The sequence below is a fragment of the Epinephelus lanceolatus genome, chromosome 5 (assembly GCF_041903045.1).
Source record: "Epinephelus lanceolatus isolate andai-2023 chromosome 5, ASM4190304v1, whole genome shotgun sequence".
Taxonomy (NCBI): Eukaryota; Metazoa; Chordata; class Actinopteri; order Perciformes; family Serranidae; genus Epinephelus; species Epinephelus lanceolatus.
The window spans coordinates 25,987,833-26,004,162 of record NC_135738.1 but is presented as its reverse complement, the minus strand read 5'-3'; the positions used below and the strand labels follow the sequence as shown (position 1 = coordinate 26,004,162).

At 41.2% G+C, this 16,330-nt stretch overlaps 1 protein-coding gene across 2 annotated transcripts in view; it reads left to right on the top strand.

Moving 5' to 3' along the window:
- The first annotated feature begins 2,028 nt into the window (after positions 1 to 2,028).
- shank3a (SH3 and multiple ankyrin repeat domains 3a) overlaps positions 2,029 to 16,330 on the top strand; it is a 284,296-nt gene continuing 269,994 nt past the window's right edge. For both annotated transcript variants that reach the window (XM_078167969.1, XM_078167968.1), the window contains exon 1: positions 2,029 to 2,223. The gene's annotated coding sequence lies outside the window, so the exon portion shown is untranslated. The remainder of the gene's footprint in view (positions 2,224 to 16,330) is intronic.

Sequence of the window (16,330 nt, the reverse complement as noted above, 5' to 3'; positions counted from 1 at the left end):
GCAAGGTTGCACAACAAGTATTAGACATGCCTATAGAACAAATGTTTTTTTTAACAAGAAATAAATGCATGTATATGTAACAGGGTCAATCATACAGCAGTAATATGTATAACAAAGTCAAATGTACAATTCTAATATTAAGTTTTATAGTTACACAAAATTTGTTTCAGTTGTTATTACCTGCCTCCATAGTCAATATGTGGAACATTTGATACTCAGTTTCTGTTCCCCTACGTTCACCCTTGGGAGTACCCCACCTACAAAGAGGTGTCTCTCCTGCCTTACCTCTCCCCTTTTGCTGTTGTGCTCCATGGGAGAAGTAAGCGACATTGCCCCTGTAGCAGTTTCCTTGTTTTAGCACAGTTAAGCTGTGTTTATAAGTTCATTTATGCTAACATATTCCTGTGTCACTTAATTTGTGTAGGGGCTTGAGTTTATATGGTTGTATCTGACGAGGGATTTTGTTTTTACCTCTTGCTGTTAGGTATGTTTCCTATGTTTTATCATACTTAATTGAATGTAACATGGCTGCCGTTTTGCTGTTGTGCTCCATGGGAAAAGGGCTTGAGTTTATATGGTCGTATTTGATGGAGGATTTTGTTTTTAACTCTTGCTGTCAGCTGTCAGGAATGAACAGAGATTGCCTCCAAAGATCCTCTTCATATCAACATATGAACGGTTACGTATACATACCAAAATTACAATCCAAATTTAAGGTAAATGGCACTGACATTAATAGGATCTTTGGCTTTCTATCCCCCAAAATGGGATGCAGCCATGACATTTTGCACCTGTATATGCCAGTCTGATCTATCTCAGATACCTTATCGGGGTGTCCAATTTAAAATGTGTCCATTATGTGTTATGATTGCATTTTAGCTGTTTTGTGTATAAACTAAAACTGAATACTGAACTGAAACCGGTTACCAGTCTTTGTGCTAAGCTAAGTGTATCCTGGCTGTAACTTCATATTTAGCGAACAGAAACAAGAGTGACATCAATATTCTCATCTAACTCACATCAGCAAAGAAATGTCAAATGTCAAAGTGAATTGAATAAGGAGGGACATGCCACAGTGTGTTCTGCATTCTGGAGGATGTCTTTCCAACTTTTGCTGCCTCCCAAACTAATATCTTCTGTCATTGTTAATGGTGGAGGGCAGAGTAATTGGCTATATTACAGTCTCTTCCTCTGAGAATCCCTCCATGATTAAGGAAATTATCACGCCCCAGTGTGTGATACAGATACACGGATATACATGTGCAGACATAACAGTGTATTCGCACATACACACACATACTGGACCTCCAGTCATCAGAGGTTATAGTGAGTAACAGAGAAATTACTCATGAAGCTGCTGCCAGTTTTAAAGCTGTTATTCAAAGGTGTATAAACATCCATCTGACTGGTGTTTTACTGCTGTCTGCATCTTTGTGGCTTTGTGCGGTTTACACAAGATTATTATTCTCAGTTGCAAAGCAGTTATATAATCAAAAAACAAAATGAAAGCTAATATATATGAAAGAAAATACTGGATGGCTGAGCAATATTACAGACCCCCCTCCTCTCTGGAGAAGATATCAGCATCATAAAAAAAAACACAGGCTTTATCTAATATCTTCCCCTCTATTTTTTCCAGCTCAACTATAAGCATTTAGTCTTCACAAAGAAGAATTTCTCCCTCCATCTGATACGGTGTTCCTCTCTCTAGACATGAACCTGGAGGTGAATTCTGAAGCTCTGCCTTTTCGTCACCCCTCATTGGCTGAGAGATGCCTACAAGGGGAGCCACCACAGAGAATGATTGACTGTTTGTCTCTAACCCCCTATCAAGGATGAGACGAGCACTTTGGGGCGAGAGTCAGACTCATCTGTCACTTTCACATCCCATCTCACTCTCTCCTACGCCGCGTCATTCCCTGCTGTTACCATTTCACAAACGTGGGGAGGGGAGCTGCTAAAACACCAAGACTGAGGTCAATGAACTTACGGGCAGTCACTGTGGCAGGTTAAACACTGCGTGTGTTTGTGTGTGTGGACACAAGCTCTATTTCATGTTTAGCACTGTTTTGGGCTACTCGAGCACTGAAATTAGACACTGATACTGAAATTCTCTCCAGCCAGATATTTCCAGCTTAGCTGCAGCAAACAGCAATCATTTTTCATCATTGCTGGAGTTGTACAGGTGGCCGGCTGCCTTTGTGTAACATCTGAAAGCAAACTGTAAGTGCACTTTGATTGAAGCATATTGTGTTGTTTATGATGGAGCTCACTACAGTCTCTTTCAAACGTGTTTATCAAAGTTGTATTTGAATTTGATTCCTTTTCTTTAGAACTGGGTCAACACACAGAAAACCTGAGAGACCTCAGAACATATTTTGACATGTATTGGCGTAGACTTGACATTTAGCCTCTTCTTCCATCGCATTGCGTTAATTTTCCTCAGTCTGCGGGTGTGATACAATCTCTTCTCAAATGTGACACCACACAGAAGCTCACAGGGTTAAGAGTTCAGTGCTTTGATTTAGTCATTTAAATGATTTATCATGCAGATTAAAGAGGGAGAAAACTTTTGTAACAGCAGCACATTATGATATGGTCTCTTGCAATAGATTATCTATAAAGTGTTACCAATATCATAATCGTATTCAAATCCTCAATCATAAGTTAAATTCTTGTGCTCAATCCCTCACTTAAGTAAAATTACAGAAACTTAAAGAACTTAAAAGCAGAGGCGATCCCAGACTCTGGGGAGCCTCAGACAAAGAGGCCCATTGAGACGGTTACAGCTAACATTGTAAATATTACAGTTGCAGGTAGCTAGCTGACTGTCCTAACTAATGGCATCCTGCTGGCATATGTTAGCTAGAAGTGGTCCCACTTAAGGGTTTTGTGGGGCAGCTGTGGTTCACTGTGTAGTAGGGATGGGCATTAGTAGTGGTGTACTCAATTTGGATGCCATTGTTCTTTCAATGTATTGAGTAATCGCTGCCCAACCTTCCACATGTGCATATGACTTTTCAATTTTTTTTCATTCATTTTCTGTAACCACTTTTCCTGGTACAGGGTCGCGGGTGTGCAGGAGCGAATCCAAGCTGTCATTGTGGGGGAGGCGGGGTAGACCCTGGACAGACCACCAGACTATCACAGGGCTAACACACAGAGACAGATATAGACCACAGACCATTCACGGTCACGTTCACACCTATGAGCAATTTCTAGTCACTAATTAACCTTCATGTCTTTGGACTGTGGGAGGAAGCCGGAGAACCCGCATAAACCCACACTGACATGCTGAGAACATTCAAATTCCACAAAAAGGGCCCCCGCTGGCTGGTGGATTCAAATCCAAAACCCTCTCGCTGTGAGGGGACAGTGCTAACCACTGCACCACCATGCCGCCCTCTATTTTTTTCACTTTTTTGAATGGTTAAAATACTGCTGCGGGAGTTTGAGCTTCATGTTGGGGAAAGCTAATTAGAGTCTGCCTACACATACACACACAGTAACGGGGCTAACTGTTAGCATCACACATATAACGTCACTTAATGGTTATTAACAGGTTTAACGTCAGAGTCGAGGCGTTTTGCTGTCAGTGTGAGTTTTTTTGGGACCCTATAGCTTACTGTTGCTGCTGTGTTAGCTTATGCTAACAGTGCAGATGTTGAACTGACGGTGAGGAGAGTAGCTCTGAAGGTGGTTCTTTAGCACTTTGTCTCACCTATGTTATGGCAGCAACAGAAAGTTTGCTGATTTTTCTTATGTTAAGTGTAAATATATGGTTTATTGAAGTCTGGCTGTTCAATACATGATTTTCAAATTGCACTTGTTTTCTGTATTTGGCCAATTTACATTCCTATTCTTCCATGGAACTTTTTTTTATGAGTTCTCAAGCACTCTAAAATGATTTAATACAAGTACTCATATATGGAAATGACTTAAAAGGCCTGTCCCTACTGTATAGCGCCTTAATGATAAGTTTATAATTTGCAAAATGTGCCAATATGAGTGGCCATCGGACGTTCCTTTCCCCAAGTTTTATGGGGGCCATTTGCGTGGCTTGCCCCTCCTGACAGTGTGCCCTTGATTAAAAGTAATCAGAGGTACTGAGTTTGCAGCAGGACAGCTGCCATCTGTGTTACATTATATATTATTTTGGTGATATTACTGAAGCATTAACATGTAAGCAGCGCATTGTTGTAGCTGGTTGCCAGGGAGGTCATTTTATTAATTACCCTGTATGCAGCTGAGTGGTTTAATATATAACCATGCTTATAAACTTATCTGTTTTGTATGTAAATCTTAATCTGCAAAGTAACTCAAACCATCAGCTAAATGTAAAAAGCAAAATCTTTTCCTGTAAATTGTACTGTAGATGTATCTCAAAAGTGCATCTAAGTACAGTGCTTGAGTTAATGTACTTGCCTTTCCAAAATGTATGATACTTTGTCTTGTATACAGTAGATCTGTTCTTCCTTGATGTCAGACAGTTGCACTCTGGAAGCGTTCTGCTTTCTGGGCTGTCTTACAAGAAGCTGCTGTGAGTATTAAAAGGCCAAGATGGTTTATTACAGAGAGTTTAATCTCAGCTGTCAATAAAATCCACCAAAATTGAAAACACTTCATAATGCACTGAATAAATTAATGTAGAATCTGAGTTAATTTATCTGCATTGTCATATATTGCAGAATCACCACTATATGGACGCCACTGTTACCTTTCATTGGTAATGCATCATTGTATTACGCCTACCTGTTACATAGATCATGACATTATTGGTTTATGAGTTAGATTTGCAGGGTCATGTGAGAACTGAGTCCCAGCAGCATCGGTGGTTAACTCATGAAGGTCATGTCAGAGCCTCTCAGCTGAGTTCTGAGGTGTTTTAGTGTCTCTGCTCCTCGGTTCACCCCTCCTGCTGATCTAATCGTCACTGTAATGACAGTGTTGACTTTGCTGCCGGCTTCACTGTGTCTCTCATTTTCACTGTCATTTCGTCTCACCATCTCTTTCTCTTACTTTATGTGTTTGCCCTCTATCTCTCCATCTATAAGGATTGATTCAACATTTAACATTAGCATGACCTCAAAATAATGCACTCAAGTAAACCACCACTGCTCTAATGTTATCTTTCTCTAACTTCCTATATGTTTCTTTCCCACTCTCTGCCTCTAACTTTCTTACATTTTGTGTTAATGCAACCCTCTGTGGCCGCTATTGACAACGTCTTTGTGTTCACATGTAATAGCAGTGGCACTGGCGATTAATTTGCAAAGCTGCTTGTTCAATATCATACATAAATGTAGGTAAATGAGAAGTTTGATTACATCTAATACTTGTGCATGTAGATCAGTTTAACAAGAGGTTTAATAAAGCCATTGATTATGTAGATCTGTTGCAACCACCCCAGCATTACATTTCATTCATATTATCACAAAGGAATGTTCATTCAACGTCATTGTTATTGGGCAACTGAAGGCCGTTGTCATGGCAAACACTCCAACTGTAATTGAATGCGATGTTTTCAGTCAGAGTGCCCTTGCATGAGTCATGTTGTTGTGTGGTGGAGCAGAAATCTTTGTATACATGTGCATGAATGACATGAGTTGTGTAGTGTAAAAACAAATGAACAAACCTCCCATAAGGTTTAACGAAATCTGAGAAAGGAAAGGGTATGCCTTGAAACACATAGTTCTATGGGCACAAAGGGTCTTAAAGGTCCAGTGAGTACAATATAGGGGGATATATTGGCAGAAATCAAATATTATATTATTAAGTATTTTTAACTTTTTAAAGTGAAACTGCTTTATTCAGTGTTTTTACAGATTTTAATCACCTGGTCTGTTTGTTTTGGAGAGGAGTAGACTAGAGCACGACTCAGGCCACATTTTCCTGACCGAACCCGACCTGAGTCCAAGACAGTTATAACCGAGCCAGGCCCGAACCCGACAGACTTTCATATTCTTAAGTCCGAACCCAACCTGAGTCCGATGCAGTTTGTTACCTGACATAGTTATATACATGCACACACACTCAACTGGAGCGCAGTTTATAGACACACTCTGTGGCCTAACCTTTTATGCAGTCTCACTCACACACTACACTCACACATAATACACAAATATAATTGAATTAGAGTCTTACCAACTGGTTCGTTATCACCTGCACTGACGACTAAATCGAAATGCCTCCATTCCACCAATTTCCCTGCATGTTTTTTTTTTTTTTTTTGCAGTTTTAAACTTTCCTGTTAGCAACTTTTGTCTAGCATCCTCCATTTTCATTAGTTCAGTCTGAATATGTACCGCCTCCTGCCTGAAATGTTTCTATTGGCCTGTGTTGCGTTCAAGCATTGTCAGGTATATAACAAATTCCAGCACTTGAGTAGGCCATAGCACAACACAGCAGCATGTCAAGTTGGCCAAACCCATTCCAAACCCAAGCAAAATTTCTCCGTCAGGCTCGGGTCGGGTATCCACACTCTAGAGCAGACCCTTTGCGGATAAATGGGCTGCCCCCCTGAACAATGGACACTGAAAGAAATCTAACCAGGAGAAGTTTAGGCTAGTTGCAATCTGCTGTCCTAAGCAGTAGATACCATTAAGTCCTTTAAGACAAATTTGTGATTCTGAGGCTACACTATAAAGTAAACAGTAAACAGTGGAGCCCGTTAAGTGTCTGCAATGTAAAAGGTCTACCCAATGACCTCTGTGGAGTCAGATCCATCAATCCCCTCTGGACTGGTACGGGCTTTATAATGTGCCGTCATACCCTAACTCAGTGTCCCTGGTGAGCCAAGGAGTGGCCAAGCAACAGGGTTCCACCTGTGCCAGTAGAGCTAAAGTGGAAATGTACAAGCTCATGGACCCTCTAATGGGCTCTGTGGACTCAAGAGGGTGAAGCTAGATGCTTGCACTCCCTGCCGTGACACCAGCACAACACAAGCTCTATTGCTCTCATACAGTATGCAAGGGGCACCTCTGTGTCTCAGCAGTTTGTTCAGTGGGATATGTGTGCAGCAGATTTGTGTAGTTGCAACATGTTTTTTTTATATATATATTTCATTTTCAAATTTTCAATTTTATATGCAGGTAACATGTAAACAAGATAGCAAAACAAGAAGAACAACAACAGACTAGAAAACACAAGAGGGAAAAAATGAAAAATAAAATAAGGAAAAGAAAAGAGCTGCCAGACATACACGCTCAGTGTTAGAAATTTCCGAATGTCACATAGTCAGGTGTTACAAGATAAAGGGTAGGCAAACATATGCAACAAGTATTTACCTTTGTAATAGTCAATGGCTGGACCCCATATGTTCGAAAATCTATTGGATGCTACAAACTTGTAGGACCGTATTTTCTCCATTTGTATGATTATAAGTATTTCATTGAGCCACTTCTGGAAGCTGGGGATGTAGATGATTTCCAGCTGGTTAGAATCATCTTCTTAGCAGCTACCATTTTGAGCATCAATGCTGATTGTTCCTCAGATGTGTAGTTCAAAGTTATCCCTTGGCATCCAAAGAGTGCCAGTTCTGGATCAGGGGGAATATCTATTCCAAAGACCCCAGAGAACCACTGAAATATTTTGCACCAATAATTGTGTAGATGAGGACAGAGGCAAAAAACGTGCAACAAAGAGTCATAGTTGACTCCCATTCTATTCACCTGTTAGCTTTATGTGCCTGAGTCCTTTTCAAGGCCCATAGTTAGCACTGGGACAACTGATGTGTGAGTGGCACGCTGTGGGCTGTTGTTGGCGTGCTCTCCTCTTTTCTGCATAGCAGAAGGCAGGTGAGGAAACACATTTTGGCCCTGATTGGTTTGTCAGGTCCAAATGAAATTATCCACTCACTCAGGCTTCTTCAGTTCAGAACTAAAGAGGGCTCTTGGATTAGTGGCAAGACATCTTCACCTCTGCAGCTTCAGTTTAGTGGATAATTTCATTTTGGCTTGATACTGTTCCATCTGGATGGATGAGATTAATCTATGTGTGGCAGGTTGTGTTCTATTTGTTCATTATTATCACTTACAGACCTGTAGGTGAGAGACATTTTGTGATTATATCCTCTGCTAAAGCCATTCTTGTGTCAGCTTTGACTTAGTGACCTACTGTGCTGTTGTCTACAGTGACTGGGGCTTGTGTCACAGGTTGCATTATAGGATTGAGCTGTCCAGCAGGGCTTTACACAAAGTGCTTCACCTATGTGTTTGCTTTTTAAATGCATTTTCTGCACTGTTCTTAACTATTTATTGTCTTGCTTTTAGCTTTAGTTTTTAATGATCTATTGTTCCTTTATTTTAATGTATTTCTCTTGTAAAGCACATTGAATTGCCTTGTGTATGAATGGTGCTATATAAATAAAATTGACTTGCCTTGCCTTGCCTATGCTCACACAACTAAAGCTGCAACATCTAACCACTCTTGTTTTTAGATGGTTAACTTTCTCATCCATCCATTGCACTCTTATTAGCAGCCCCCAGCACTCAGCAGTGGTTAACTCAATTAAGTAGCTCCATTATAATTGGTGAGAGCCGGAATGGCAGCCTGGGCTATCATGAAGCTGATGGAGGACTCAGTTGCAGCTATAACCCGCTGTTTACATGCGAAAGGAACTCGCTGGCCTCAATGTGGTTGGGCTCAGAGGTGGAAAAAGGCACAGTTGGACATTGATTGAGGAGCTGCAATTTACATGCTGCAGAGATTTGGAACAAGGCCTCTGTGCTTCTGCTCCTGGGGTTTTACCCACAGAAACAGGATAAAGTGAGTTTGTCTGCTGTGCTGCAACACAGACATTAGTAAACGGGCAGAATCAGATGTGTTGGATGGAGAGGATAGACAGCCAGGTACCCATAGAAACAGACAGAAGAACAGGAAGACAGCAGTCATGCACAAACGTGCACGCAAACACACACCAAGTAGAGTGAATGCAATTACAGAGCACCACAGGGGAGCATATAAAACAATGCGGTTGTTACACTTTCATTATCGACAATATCAACAATGCTTAGCCATTACAAATGGAGAAAAATGACTATAATAATGTCAATCTGATGATTGCAGTCTCTTTCTGAAACATATTAAATTTCTGATTGAATTATTGTGCTTTGTTTTCATAAAAATTGGCCTAACCTAATTAACAGTGTTGAAACTGAGTTCTGAGGGTTTGTCTTTGAAGTCTTGCCCTCTGCATACAGTTAGAAAAATGTGTCTCATGTGTGGAGCAGTTCCTTCTCTCCGCTCTGTGCCTCGGTAGCACGCTCACTCTGATCACGATTCAGCTGTTGGCCAAAAACAAAGAAAACAGTGAAACTCATTACTGCTCTTCTGGCCTTCCAGTTGGATGTTTTTAATTTTTTATTTTTTGAAGGGGGAGTCTGCAAAACATTCCAGAAATAAATACAGCGTGTGTGTGTGTGTGTGTGTGTGTCTGTTGTTTGAGTGCATGCGTGCATGTATGAATCAGTGGTGCTTAGTCCTGTCTCATAGAGACCTCGATAAGACCTCAAAAATCTGACGTAGTTTGGCTTGCCCAGATATGGATTTCCCCTTTATTTATTTCGTAATCTGTTTTCAACCAAGACTATTCAAACATAGATATTTTTACCAGCATACATTTGTCTTTGTATTAGTCCTAAATTCCACAAACAGCTTCGCATCTCGAGACTGACAACAGGCTGATGCATGCATGCATAATGCTTAGCTCTAGATCCTGAAATCCATATTTGGGCAAGGCTAACACAGTGCTAGCAGCCTGATTAATCTGTCTCTGTCACATCTCTCAGACGTATTTTTCTTTATCAGATCTGGGCCCAAGCTGTGCCCTCGTTGTCTGTCTCTGCTTTGCCAGAAGTGGCCACTGGACAGACATAGCCGGGCAGAGGTCTCATAGCCTCTCATCTCATAGCCGGGCAGAGGTCCAGACAATCCCTTTGGAGGCAGCAGGTCTCTGTCTTCTCTTCTCCTAACTCTCAGTGGCTCAACACCACCGAACTATCAGCCAATAGCTCTATGGGGCCAGAGTCGAAGCTCAGAGGAAGGCCGATAGGAGGAGTAATTAGTGCTTGGCACAACACTTCAGTGGGATTCTGTGTGTGTGTGTGTGTGTGTGTGTGAGGGAGAGAAAAGAAGAGGAGGTGAGATAGACAGAGGGAGGTACAGACAGAGGGGGGGTGGGCTCGTCCTTGTGGAGTCACAGTGCCCCCACCACAATAGAAAACCATGAAAAGTGATTGCATGTAGGGGTGGTTTTGCAGACCTCATTACCAAAATGGTTTCCCATGGGGTAAAGGTTACGAATCAGGATTCGGTCCAGGGTGTCTGCATGGGTATAGGTATCACATGCAATTTTGACGGCTGCTGTAAGTGTTAGCACTATGAATAGGATCCTCCTGTGTGCATATGTGTGCATCTATGAGTATGTGCGATCATCAGTGAGTCTGTCTTCCCGTTGACCTCAGTGTGTAGTTTGCTTTGAGAACAGATGCTCCTGGGAAACTTTCACTGCGTGTATAGGTCAGTGCTTGCTGTGTCTTTTATTAAGTGCGTCCCTCAGTCTGTTTCTGTCCTCTGAATGTCCTGTGCAGCATTTGCTGCTAAGTGACAGCATTGGACAGTGAGGTCACAGCATAACCTCCACTGAGAACTTACTGCTGTTAGATACATTCTTAAGTCCTATACTAGGACTAATTAGACTTGGTAATGTGAGAGTTGCAGAGATCTTTGGTGGCTTTAATCCCATTCAAATTATGTAAATTTCTAAAATATAAAAAATTTGGTGAGGACCGGGGTCCCTTGCTGAGTTTGTGTCAGTGAAAGTCATTATAATTTCATCTCTGTTTAGTTTTGTATTTCTTCCACATAACCGTTTTCTTTTTTTGTCCACAGTAAAGAAAAAATGTAGTAGTAGTAGTTTTGAGCAAGGTTACAAATGCATTCTCTGCACAAAACATCAAGTTCTCCCTCACTGAATCAGAAAGTTAGAAAATGTAGTCGTGACTTACACCAAAGGCTATTTTCCCAGTAAATTTTCTTGTCATTTGCAAATGTATTTAACAGAAAAACAGAGATTAGAGCCTTGGTTGTCCCAATACAAGTTTTAGATTTTATCAGCAACAAAACTGATGGGAAAAAAAGGCCAGAGACACAGCAGAGGAGAACAAAAAAAGAGGACAATTTCAACTGCATTGTGTTTACTCCAGCTAGTTTTTCTACCCCAGTTTAGTTATAATATAACAATTTCACTCTAGTATACAGACTATTAAGAACAGCAGCTGCAAAGATATGTAATGCATACTCATTACTCTTGGAGCCAAACAGACACGGTGGTGCTCTAAAGAACCACCCCCTGCCCACACACTATCAAAAAGAGCCATTTTCCAACACTGTGGTATTTTCTGAGTTCCAATCAACTGAATTAAGTCAATAGAAATCATTGTAGTGAGTCAGTGACATTAAGGTTGCTTGGTTTCAAGGGAGGCTAGGCACCAGGAGTTTGATTTCCCTGTTGGAGTGGAGACCCTTGAGAATCATTCACCCTGAAAAACCAGTGAAGAGAAACGCCTCAATAATCACACTTCGACTGGAGCGTTAATCCCCAAACATCTGACACAATTACACTTATTAACACAGGTAATTAAACTCACAAATGCACTCCTTGTGTATTGTGTGTGTGTGTGTGTGTGTGTGTGTGTGTGTGTGTGTGTGTATGTATGAGATGAGAGAAAGAAATGTTCGGTTTGTTTAAAGGCTACAGTTGGAAGCTTTTATGAGAATAACTAAGAATAATAAGTTACTGAAACTGTTACATATTTCTCCTCTTCTTACTGATTCTAATCACTGGTCATAATTTACACTGAAAACAACTGTCAAACTAGGTGGAGCTAATTAAATATGAATCAAAACTCTAAATCAAAACTTTGCCTATTTCTTGCCTTAAATGTTTTCAGAGACGTATTTTAGTGCACTGTTTAGCTGTAAGTTGAGAAAGCCTGTGACCTGGCAGCCATGCTGGATGCAGATAAACGGAGTCCCAAGCCCTGACCACCAGCTGGATCAGCTTTCTCATTTCACAGCTAAACAGTACGCTAAAATATGTTTCTGAAAACATTTGAGGCAAGAAATAGGCAATGCATGAACAGACTTCTGATTCATATTTGATCATTTGATGCCTAGTTTGATAATTTGACTGCAGTTTGCGAAGTGACTGATACAATTGGCAGCTGCATTAGTGATTCCTTGGCCCTGATTGGTTGTTTTCAGTGTAAATTCTGTCCAATGACTAGAAGCAGTGGGAAAGGAGGAGGGACATTTATTATAATCTGTCTCATGAACTCCTTTTATAATATAGTAACAGTTTCAACAAATATAACACAAAGTTATTCTCATTAAAGCTTCCAACTCTAACTTTAAACAAACTGAACATTTCTCTCTCTCAACTCATAAATGGGGCACCAAGCCCTGCCCACTAGCCAGACCAACTTTCTCATTTCACAGCTAAACAGTACACTAAAATATGTTTCTGAAAGCATTTGAGGTGAGAAATAGACAATGCAGTTACACAATCTTGATTTGTATTTGATCAGCATTGCCTAGTGTAATAGTTTGACTGCAGTTCACAACCTGTGATTGAGAGTTGCATTAGAGACTCCTCCACTCTGATTGGGTGTTTTCGTTCACTGCAGCAAGGCTATTACAAATGCTACAAGGCAATAGAGTGGGCAGAGAAATCACCATTCATCTCATTCAGTGCTGTCTGAATTTAGTGACAGTTTCAGCAAACAAGACAAAAGTTATTAAGTTACCGGTTACAGCTTCAATTCGGTATGTGTAAGCAACTTTTCCATTGATAAAGTTAACATTTAGTAATGATGTTTGTTTTCTAAAGACATACAGTACAGGCCAAAAGTTTGGACACACCTTCTCATTCAATGCGTTTTCTTTATTTTCATGACTATTTACATTGTAGATTCTCACTGAAGGCATCAAAACTATGAATGAACACATGTGGAGTTATGTACTTAACAAAAAAAGGTGAAATAACTGAAAACATGTTTTATATTCTAGTTTCTTCAAAATAGCCACCCTTTGCTCTGATTACTGCTTTGCACACTCTTGGCATTCTCTCCATGAGCTTCAAGAGGTAGTCACCTGAAATGGTTTTCCAACAGTCTTGAAGGAGTTCCCAGAGGTGTTTAGCACTTGTTGGCCCATTTGCCTTCACTCTGCGGTCCAGCTCACCCCAAACCATCTCGATTGGGTTCAGGTCCGGTGACTGTGGAGGCCAGGTCATCTGCCGCAGCACTCCATCACTCTCCTTCTTGGTCAAATAGCCCTTACACAGCCTGGAGGTGTGTTTGGGGTCATTGTCCTGTTGAAAAATAAATGATCGTCCAACTAAACGCAAACCGGATGGGATGGCATGTCGCTGCAGGATGCTGTGGTAGCCATGCTGGTTCAGTGTGCCTTCAATTTTGAATAAATCCCCAACAGTGTCACCAGCAAAACACCCCCACACCATCACACCTCCTCCTCCATGCTTCACAGTGGGAACCAGGCGTGTGGAATCCATCCGTTCACCTTTTCTGCGTCTCACAAAGACACGGCGGTTGGAACCAAAGATCTCAAATTTGGACTCATCAGACCAAAGCACAGATTTCCACTGGTCTAATGTCCATTCCTTGTGTTTCTTGGCCCAAACAAATCTCTTCTGCTTGTTGCCTCTCCTTAGCAGTGGTTTCCTAGCAGCTATTTGACCATGAAGGCCTGATTGGCGCAGTCTCCTCTTAACAGTTGTTCTAGAGATGGGTCTGCTGCTAGAACTCTGTGTGGCATTCATCTGGTCTCTGATCTGAGCTGCTGTTAACTTGCGATTTCTGAGGCTGGTGACTCGGATGAACTTATCCTCAGAAGCAGAGGTGACTCTTGGTCTTCCTTTCCTGGGTCGGTCCTCATGTGTGCCAGTTTCGTTGTAGCGCTTGATGGTTTTTGCGACTCCACTTGGGGACAATTTTCCAGACTGACTGACCTTCATTTCTTAAAGTAATGATGGCCACTCGTTTTTCTTTAGTTAGCTGATTGGTTCTTGCCATAATATGAATTTTAACAGTTGTCCAATAGGGCTGTCGGCTGTGTATTAACCTGACTTCTGCACAACACAACTGATGGTCCCAACCCCATTGATAAAGCAAGAAATTCCACTAATTAACCCTGATAAGGCACACCTGTGAAGTGGAAACCATTTCAGGTGACTACCTCTTGAAGCTCATGGAGAGAATGCCAAGAGTGTGCAAAGCAGTAATCAGAGCAAAGGGTGGCTATTTTGAAGAAACTAGAATATAAAACATGTTTTCAGTTATTTCACCTTTTTTTGTTAAGTACATAATTCCACATGTGTTCATTCATAGTTTTGATGCCTTCAGTGAGAATCTACAATGTAAATAGTCATGAAAATAAAGAAAACGCATTGAATGAGAAGGTGTGTCCAAACTTTTGGCCTGTACTGTATATATTTTAGAGTGTGCAAGATGCTGCAGACATTGTCGCTGACGGAATCTGTACTTTTCCAGGGAACAACATACTTAATAGAAAAAACAATCTGTGTGTTACAACAAAGATTCAACACGCAAACAACATCCAATTCACTCTGCAAGATAGGTGGAGGGTTGAGGCAGATGAGCACTGAGGGCTACCTGAGCTCAACTGATGTCAGCTGGAGTTTAAGGTGGATTACTGATACGCTCCGTACCCCTTGACAACCAGGTGAGTCACAGAGAGGTGAGAGTAGGAAGGGGAGACGAACTGATGGACAGGAGGGGGAAAGGAGGAAATGGAGAAAGGAGGAATGTCAAATCTGGTGCATTGGAAGTGATCTTGGCAGGAAACCGAAGTTACCATAGCGACCTGGTGAAAGCTCTGCAGCAAGTACGAGACGAGCGAGAGAGAGAGAGAAAGAGAGAGAGAAAGAGAGAGAGAGCAGACCTTGAGGTATTGTGTCTCTCACTGTCTTTCATAGCAGTATTTTGGACTAGTTGTTTACTTAATGACTGCGAACAAGTACAGGTCTTTGACACAAGTGCATGATCAGCTCTATCAATACTGAACACTTATTATTGGCGTAATTTGTGTATTATTTAACTTGATGATCAGGAGAACACTGGTTTCGGCTACTACTTTGTCTCTTTCATTATTGAAGCCCAGTCAGGTTAATCAAAGCCCTGTTAGTCTCATCAGTGCGCAGCTCTACAGTCTGACAGTCCCTGGTTGAAAGGATATGAAGCAGAACTACACATCCATTTACATCAGTACGGTCTTTGTAATGTGGATGGTAATTGGTAGTCTTTGATGCGCTGGACTGCTGGGACTGCTGACTTTAATAAGCTTATTCACCAGCATGAAGATTCAGATAGGGGTGCTACCGTAGACAATCAAGGGGATAAATGAACACACGCAAGCACATGCACGTTTATTAACACACTCACCCATGCATGAATGCACATGGTGATGCAAAGACATGACAGCTATAAGAGCACATAGCACCATACAGCCATGTCAGCCCACCAGCACAATCTCACACACAGAGATACACAGGGGAGGTGTCTGAGGCATATCTGTCGATGTAACAGGGCCTGCTTGGATTTTTCAGAGCTTGATATCCATCTCCCCGAAGATGCAACAAAAAGGGGACACTTGGCAGAACAAGATTATCAAAGCTGCTACATCTACCCCTTAACTCTTGAATCATCCTCATACTTCTCCTCTCTTTATCTTCATCCTTGTCTCTACATGGTGCCTCAGTAAGATGGTGGCAGACCAGTGCATATAGTATGGTACATTAATCACTTGACTGTGTGTTAACTATATAAGTGAGGCATTGCTTTGTTTTTTATTCATTTATTTATTTAACCAGGATGTCTGGAGATGCAGTGTTCAGTTTTTATACACCACATCTCGAACAAGCTCACAGAAAAAAAGCAGGTCTGCTGCAACTCTATATTCTTTTAAATCAAGGCTGCTGCCTTTTATTAAATCAAATATTTATTCACTTCTTACACGGCACTGTAACTTTAACCTGTGCTTATTTTCTATTCTCTAGCTCTTTAATGGCATTTTTAATTGTATTTAAATGTCCCTGTATTTCTGTGTTTCTTTTGCACTTTGTCCCGATGCTTTTGGTGTTACGTGTGAAGCACTTTGATTTGCCCTGTTGCCAAAATGTGCTTTATAAATGAACTTGCCTCGTCTACGCAACAAGGGTCTGTGGCATACATTTTAATCAGTAGGCCACCAGGACACAGATTTTTCTTTGGTTGCAGGTTTAAATAGTTAC